General features: G+C 41.5%; 1 protein-coding gene across 12 annotated transcripts in view; it reads right to left on the bottom strand.

Moving 5' to 3' along the window:
- N4BP2L2 (NEDD4 binding protein 2 like 2) overlaps positions 1 to 7,940 on the bottom strand; it is a 101,141-nt gene that overhangs the window by 58,888 nt on the left and 34,313 nt on the right. The gene's annotated exons all lie outside the window — the stretch shown is intronic.

Below are 7,940 nucleotides of genomic sequence, written 5' to 3' on the forward strand. Positions count from 1 at the left end.
GGTGTAAGGTGTTCATAAAAATTAAAGTGAACTCCTGCTTCTCAAAGAAAACAAGGTCTCTTTTGGTCAAGAAAAAGAGGGGTTTCACTAAATGACACTCTTGGTAACCTGCCATCCCTTTCAAATGGATGTATTCACTTTCAGAGTGAGGTTCAGATTTTCCACAATAGAGACAGGGAAAACATGAGTTGAGGAGAACCTCATTTTCCCCTAATAAATGCTAGTGCTTTTTAATGGGGGAAAACAAACAAAAACCCCAAAGAACTCTGGCTCTTAAAGGACCAGGGTACTCTCATGTACTAACTGCATAGAAGGGATAAACCAGTCTACTCGTCTTTCTTTACATCAGAGAGGCCTCCTTGCTCCCAAGATTTTAGTTTTTAAAAACTTTATTCTAACCGATAACCTGGACAGCTGAAATGATCCAGCTGATTCTCTGTCACATGATCTGGAAATCCAGGCAACAACAGAGGTCACACCACCCTGCTCCACTCCAAATCCTTTGTAACCCTCTGGCCATCACTGAAACTAAGACAAATAAACTGGATCAATCAAGAAATGGCCAAACATAAGCTACACCTGACCAAAGTCACGGCCACCCTGCAGTGCCTCCCAAAGAGCAGAGTGCTGGAGGAAAAATGGAGGAGACTACACTATCAGAACAGCAGATGTGCCTCTCAGTAGAATGAGCCCCATACAAATATTATGGCTTTGCCACACCACTGCCCTGACAGGCTGCCTCAGACTGCATAAGTTATTCACCAAACATGACAAAATATTCGGTGGCCTCCCAGTTGATACAATGTCCACAGATGTTTCCTTCTCTCACTACTCTAGTATGCTGCACACCAAACAGTGCTACTCAAATGTCATTCATACTGATGCCAGTCCATGAAGTTTGCTACTGATCCACAAGTACAGAAATTGAGAATAAATTAAAAAAAATTTTATAGAAATTAGACACAGTAATTTTTTTTTCTTTTTCTTTGAGACAGTCTCCCTCTGCCGCCTGGGCTGGAGTGCAGTGGCATGATCTCAGCTCATTTCAACCTCCACCTCCTGGGTTTAAGCGACTCTCCCATCTCAGCCTCCTGAGTAGCTAGGATATAGGCATGCGCCACCATACTTGGCCAATTTTTATATTTTTTGGTAGAGATGGGGTTTCACTATGTTGGCCAAGCTAGTCTCAAACTCCTGGTCCCTGTAATTCCTCCCAAAGTGTTGGGATTACAGGCATGAGCCACTGCATGCAGCTGACACATAATTATGTCTGTTGAATTTAACAAAATATTTGGTTTGTATTTTAAAATTTTTTGTAATTCACTTCATTCATTCATTCATTCATTTAAGACAGAATCTCGTTCTGTTGCCCAGGCTGGAGTGCAGTGGTGTGATCTTGGCTCACTGCAATCTCTGCGTCCTGGGTTCAAATGATTCTCGTGCCTCAGTCGAGTAGCTGGGATTACAGGTATGCATCACATGCCCAGCTAATTTCTGTATTTTTAGTAGAGATGGGGTTTTGCCGTGTTGGCCAGGCTGGTCTCGAACTCCTGATCTCAAGTGATCCACCTGCCTTGGCCTCCCAAAGTGCTGGGATTACAGGTGTGAGCCACCACACCCGGACCTAGTAATCACTTCTTTATTACACATTACTAAAGTATCAGACTGCGATGGACTGGAATTTTTTTAAAAATTTATCTTTGGCAGGGCGTGGTGGCTCACCCCTGTAATCTCAGCACTTTGGGAGGCTGAGGCAGGTGGATCACTTGAGCCCAGGAGTTCAAGATCAGCCTGGGCAACATGGTGAAACTCCAACTCTACAAAAAAACTGGCTGGGCAGGGTGGCACACACCTGTAGTCCCAGCTACTCAGGAGGCTGAGAATCGTTTGAACCTGGGAGGTGGAGGTTGCACTGAGCAGAGATTGTGCCATTGCACTCCAGACTGAGTGACAGAGCAAGACTGTCTAAAAAAAAAAAAAGAAAAAAAAAATTAAAATTTAAAAAAGAAATATTGTTGCATGAATAAATACATTACTGTTTCTTGCCTCTAAGTGTTTGATTATTCAGCTGCCACTGCCTACAGGCCTTTTCCCATATTCCTTCCTTCTTGCTAAGTCTGACTTAAACTAGGCTTAGGCACCAACTCCTATAGGAAGCCTTCCTTGAACCTGGCCCTCTACTTTTCACTCACTGACTACCAATCCATTAATTGAACAGTGAAAAGTAACCCACAGCTATGCATTCATGCAGACAACAGAATTTTACTACTTCTTCTCACTACTGGTTCATATTTCTGCAACCAGAAAACATCATTCCATCCCTAGTAACTATGGCTTCCACCTGTTACTTCCCTACTACACTAAGCACTTCTTTACATTAACTGCATAGGTTGTCCCAAGGGTCAAGATACATCTTAAAAACTTAAGGGAAAAAAAAAGCATTCCTATATACACTGGTAAAGTCAATGCAGCAAGGAAGCCTCATTTGTTTTCTATACGATGTTCTCATGACTGCCAAAAGCTAGAAGTCTTCTTCTGGGCCTATTCAGAGTCAATCTCATGAACTCTCATTTCCAATTTACATCTATCATGTTCTTCACACTGTTCTTGCATGGACTCCAATCTCTGCTCTATACCTTGGCTAAGCACACACAACCTGGGCATAAAGAGTCAGAGTAAACTATGGAAATTTACCCAAGCTTACTTCTTCCTGTCCCACCCTCTATCTGACCAAGGACAATCCAGATAAAGCCTTTGTTCAGGGCTGGGAAGGCAGGCAGGAAGCTTATAGTCCAATGCTGTACCTTTAAATCAGTCCATCTCTCACCAAGAAACCATACAGCTAACAGCCGCTAAAACAAGCCTCACACATCCCAACACCATTCATGGCAATGCTCTAGAATCATTCTTCTACACACCTAACCTTACTCAGTTCCATTTTAGTTCTTGGCTCCTGACTCTACCAGTTTACCATGCCCTTGTCTAATATTTGCTGACTGAACTTTTTTCCCAAGCATAACCTTTGGTGTTTTCTGAGAATTTTAGTTGGGTTCTACTGTGGCTCTTTTCACTGCTTGCTGCCTTGGGTATGATGCCCACCTGAGCTTCAGCTCTGGAGATCTACCATAGGCTCGGTGCCTTTAGCAGGTCTACGTTGCTCCCAAAAGAATTCATATGACCAAACACATTTCTTGGAAGTTCCACATCAGTGTCGTACCATAGCAACTTATCCACATCTTGCTTGAACAATTATTTAACCATTGATGAACTGCTTTTCATTTCCTTTCTCTACTGAATGCTATCTATCCTGTCTACAAATAAAATTATTTCTCTATAAGTAAATTGTTTCTAAATAACTTCTACTTCAGTTTAAAAGTAGAAAATAAAAAGTAAGCCAGGAAGAACAATATAATTAAAAATTCAGAATATGTCACCAGGTGCAGTGGCTCATGCCCATAATCCCAGCACTTAGGGAGGATCACTTGAAGCCAGGAGTTCAAGATTAGCCTGTAGAGATCCTGTCTCTACAAAAAAAAAAAAAAAAAAATATATATATATATATATAGCCAGGCATGGTGGCACATGCCTGTAGTCCTAACCACTCAAGAGGTTGTAATAGGAGGACTGCTTGAACTCAGGAGTCCAAGGCTGCAGTGAGCTATGATCACGCCACTGAACTCTAGCCTGGGTGGTGACAGACGGAGACCATGTCTCAAAAAAAAAAAAAAAAAAAAAAAAAAAAAAACTATTATTCTTAAAAATAAAAAATGTAACAGTATCTTAAAATATTATAAATGTCCTCTTGTGCCTTCCAACATGTGCCCTCTTCCCCTCTGTCTGCTGAGTCTTATGACAACTCTGTCACTTTTGTCTTTTCTTTTTTTTTTTTTTGAGATGGAGTCTCACTCCCTCTGTTGCCCAGGCTAGAGTTCAATGGCATGATCTTGGCTCACTGCAACCTCCAACTCCTGGGTGCTAGCGGTTCTTCTGCCTCAGCCTCCCCAGTAGCTGGGATTACAGGCATGCATCACGACGCCCAGCTAATTTTCTATTTTTAGTAGAGATGAGGTTTCACCATTTTACCCAGGCTGGTCTTGAACTCCTGACCTCAAGTGATCTGCCCACCATCGGTCTCCTAAAGTGCTGGGCTTACAGGTGTGAGCCACTGCACCTGGCCCACTTTTCTAAGTATTGTGAAAACAGAAAACTGACATCCACTCAAAATGATGCTCCCATTCTGAATGAGTCATTTCACAAGAGCCCAGGATGCAGTTAACTAATGGTTTCACATAACTACAGATAGGCTGATATCACACTGTCACATGAACATTACACATAATGTTACATATGAAAAACAAGGGGAAAATGTCTCCATGAAAACCAAGAGATAGGAGAAAATGACTTGCCACATTAAGCTTGACATTAAAACAAAATAAAAACCTTTTTTTTTCTTTTAAAGAAATGGGTTTGTGTGGGCTGCCCAATACACTGCTGTGTGAAATTAATCATACCAAATTTGCCAGTAAAAAAATGAAAATATCGGCCAGGTGCGGCGGCTCACGCCTGTAATCCCAGCACTTTGGGAGGCCGAGGCAGGCGGATCATGAGGTCAGGAGATCGAGACCATCCTGGCTAATATGGTGAAACCCCGTCTCTACTAAAAATACAAAAAAATTAGCCGGGAGTGGTGGTGGGCACCTGTAGTCTCAGCTACTCGGGAGGCTGAGGCAGAAGAATGGCATGAACCCCGGAGGCGGAGCTTGCAATGAGCCGAGATCGCGCCACTGCACTCCACCCTGGGAGACAGAGTGAGACTCCGTCTCTGTCAGAGACAGGGAGACTCTGTCTCAAAAAAAGAGGAAATATCAATGTAATCAGATCATACCAACAGTCTATGCAACATAGGTGAGAAAATCTTGCCAGTATTCATGATAAAAAGGCATATGCATCATCACAAATTGTTTTGAGCAATTCCAGACTAATCCATCTATGCTAATGAGGAATATGTCTTTGATAAATTCGATAATGAAAAAAATCAAACTTTGTCCTTCTAGACCTACTACAGCATTTTTTTGTTTTGAGACGGAATCTTGCTCTGTCGCCCAGGCTGGAATGCAGTGGCACGATCTCGGCTCACTGCAACCTCTGCCCTCCTGGGTTCAAGGAATTCTCCTACCTTAGCCTTCAAGTAGCTGGGATTACAAGCATGCACCACCACATCCAGCTAATTTTTTATTTTTTTATTTGTATTTTTGGTAGAGACGGGGTTTCACCATGCTGGCCAGGCTGGTCTCGAACACCTGGCCTCAAGTGATCCGCCCTCCTCAACCTCCCAAAGTGCTGGGATTACAGGTGTGAGCCCAGCCTATTACAGCATTGCTAACTACTATAAAACTGGGTTGTTTCCATCTCTGCTCATCTTCACTGTATTATCAAAAGAGGTAAAATCATCAAAAGGCAAACAAAAATCACAGAATTCCACGGCTTTATAAAATAAGACTAAAATAAGAACTATTTCAGCTGAAACTCTAAAATATTCATCTTGCTTAATCCATCCAATAACCATACATTGTAGATTAAAAAGGCATAATCATTTAATTATGAGGAAAAGTTTCAGAAAATTAAGTGACTTGATCAAGTGCAGTCAAAACTGCAACTTAACTTTGAATTCTGCAATTTCAAACTCTGTGTTGTACTAAATTAGTGGTCTCTGTCTCCCTCTGCCCTTTACAACAATCCCTGATACTTCTAAGGGGCAGTCTGAAACCACAGAACTCCATTGCTCTGTGAACACCAGTATCAAGCAACTCACTATATACTTCTTGATGAAACACATTCCATTTTCAAAAAGCTTTGAATACTAGAAGTCATTAAAAGCATTTATATTTGGACAGACATGGTGGCTCACACCTGTAATCCAAGCACTTTGGGAGGCCAAGGTGGGCAGATCACCTGAGGTCATAAGTTCGATACCAGCCTAGCCAACATGGAGAAACCCCATCTCTACTAAAAATGCAAAAATTAGTTGGGCGTGGTGGTGGGCACCTGTAATCCCAGCGGCTCGGGAGGCTGAGGCAGGAGAATCACTTGAATCCAGGAGGTGGAGGCTGCAGTGAGCTGAGATCATGCCACTGCAGTACAGCCTAGGTGACAGAGCAAGACTCTGTCGCAAAGAAAAAAAAAATTTATATTGCACTAATTACTGCCTCAAAACACTTACGGAACACAGTACGACTTAATTAAATTTGAAGTGTAATACTATAAATCTCAGTGTTGCTTCTCAGACAGCTTCTTAAAGCTGCCAGCAGAAATAATTTCTGGGGGTATTCACTCTTCAAACACAAATCAAGCTTTTTTTAGGTGCTTAATACTGAGCTAGACCCTAAGGATATAAAAACACAGTCCCTGCATTCAAAAGTGTTAATCCCACAAAGCAAGACTAGTACTAATCCATATTCTACATAAGAGCCATCGGGTTCCTACCATCTTCCCTTGGTAAAGCTATATATTCAAGAGTAGGAGGCTTACTTTATTTACTTTTATATTTCCACCACTAGCATGTAAAAGTGGTGCAATAAATGTTCAATGCAAGTCTAGGTAACAATTCCTTAAAATTTAAAAAGCTAAATTTGTAGGCAGTATAAAGGACATACAAGTTATTTCCATCATTAATTCACACAATCAACTTTTTCACTTCAAATAGTCAAATTACATTAATAGATCGTAAGCTACAAAACCAAGGTAAAACTTCCTTAGAACTTAGTCATGGCCACGTACAGTGGCTCATACCTGTAATTCCAGCACTTTGGGAGACCAAGGCAGGAGGATCACTTGAGCCCAGGAGTTTGAGACCAGCCTGGGAAACACAGTGAGATCGCAGCTCTAAAAAAACTTAAAAATTAGCTGGGAGGATTGCTTGAGCCCAGGAGTTCAAGGTTACAGTGAACTATGATTGCACCACTGCACTCTAGCCTGGCAGCCTGGGTGAAAGAAAAAGACTCTGTTAAAAAAAATAAATAAATAAAAAAGAGTCTTGTCTAAGAATTCTGAACCTGGGGTCCCCGATGGATGTAAAACTCCAAAAATTTTTGGAAAGAACATATAACAGATGAATTAGGACCTAAAACTTAAAAGAACCACTGATTAAGGCAAATGCCCTAACTTTACACACAAAGGAACTGCAGAAAAGAAGGAAATGTCTCCAAAGTGCTTCTCAACTAACCAGTGTTAAGAGCTGCGTATTTATTTGCTAGGGTTCCCACAACAAAGTACCAAAGACTAGGTGGCTTAAACAATAGAAATTTATTTTCCCACACTTCTGAAGGCTAGATGTCCAAGATTAAGATGTCCACAGGGTTTATCTCTTCTCAGGCCTCCCTCCTCAGTTTGTAGATGGCCTTCTTTCTCCAGTGTCATCACATGATCTTCCCTTTGTGCTTGTCCTAACCTCTTCTTACAAAGACACCATTCATATTGGATTAGGGCTCATATGTATAACATCATTTTATCTTAATTACCTTTTTAAAGGCCCCATCTCCAAATATGGTCACCTTCTAGGTACTAGGAGTTGGGACTTTAACTTATATACATTTGGAGAGCATACAATTCAACCCCTAAAATTCTGCCATCTGGCCCCTCAAAATTCATGTCCTTCTCAGACACAAAACACATCCACTCCATCCCAACAGCCCCAAAGTCTTGACCCATTTCAGTATCAACTCTAAGCCCCAGATCTCATCTAAATATCATTTAGATCAGGTACAGGCATACTCAAGGTTTCACCCTGAGGCAAAATTCTTCTCCAGCATGAACCTGTGAAACTAGACAAGTTATTTGCTTCCAAAATACACCACTGGTGAGACAGGCATAGGATAAACATTCCTATTCCAAAAAAATCAGAAAGAAGGGGTGATGGATCCCAAGCAGGTCTGAAACGTATT

Source organism: Pongo abelii, chromosome 14 (assembly GCF_028885655.2).
Source record: "Pongo abelii isolate AG06213 chromosome 14, NHGRI_mPonAbe1-v2.0_pri, whole genome shotgun sequence".
In the NCBI taxonomy this organism is placed as follows: Eukaryota; Metazoa; Chordata; class Mammalia; order Primates; family Hominidae; genus Pongo; species Pongo abelii.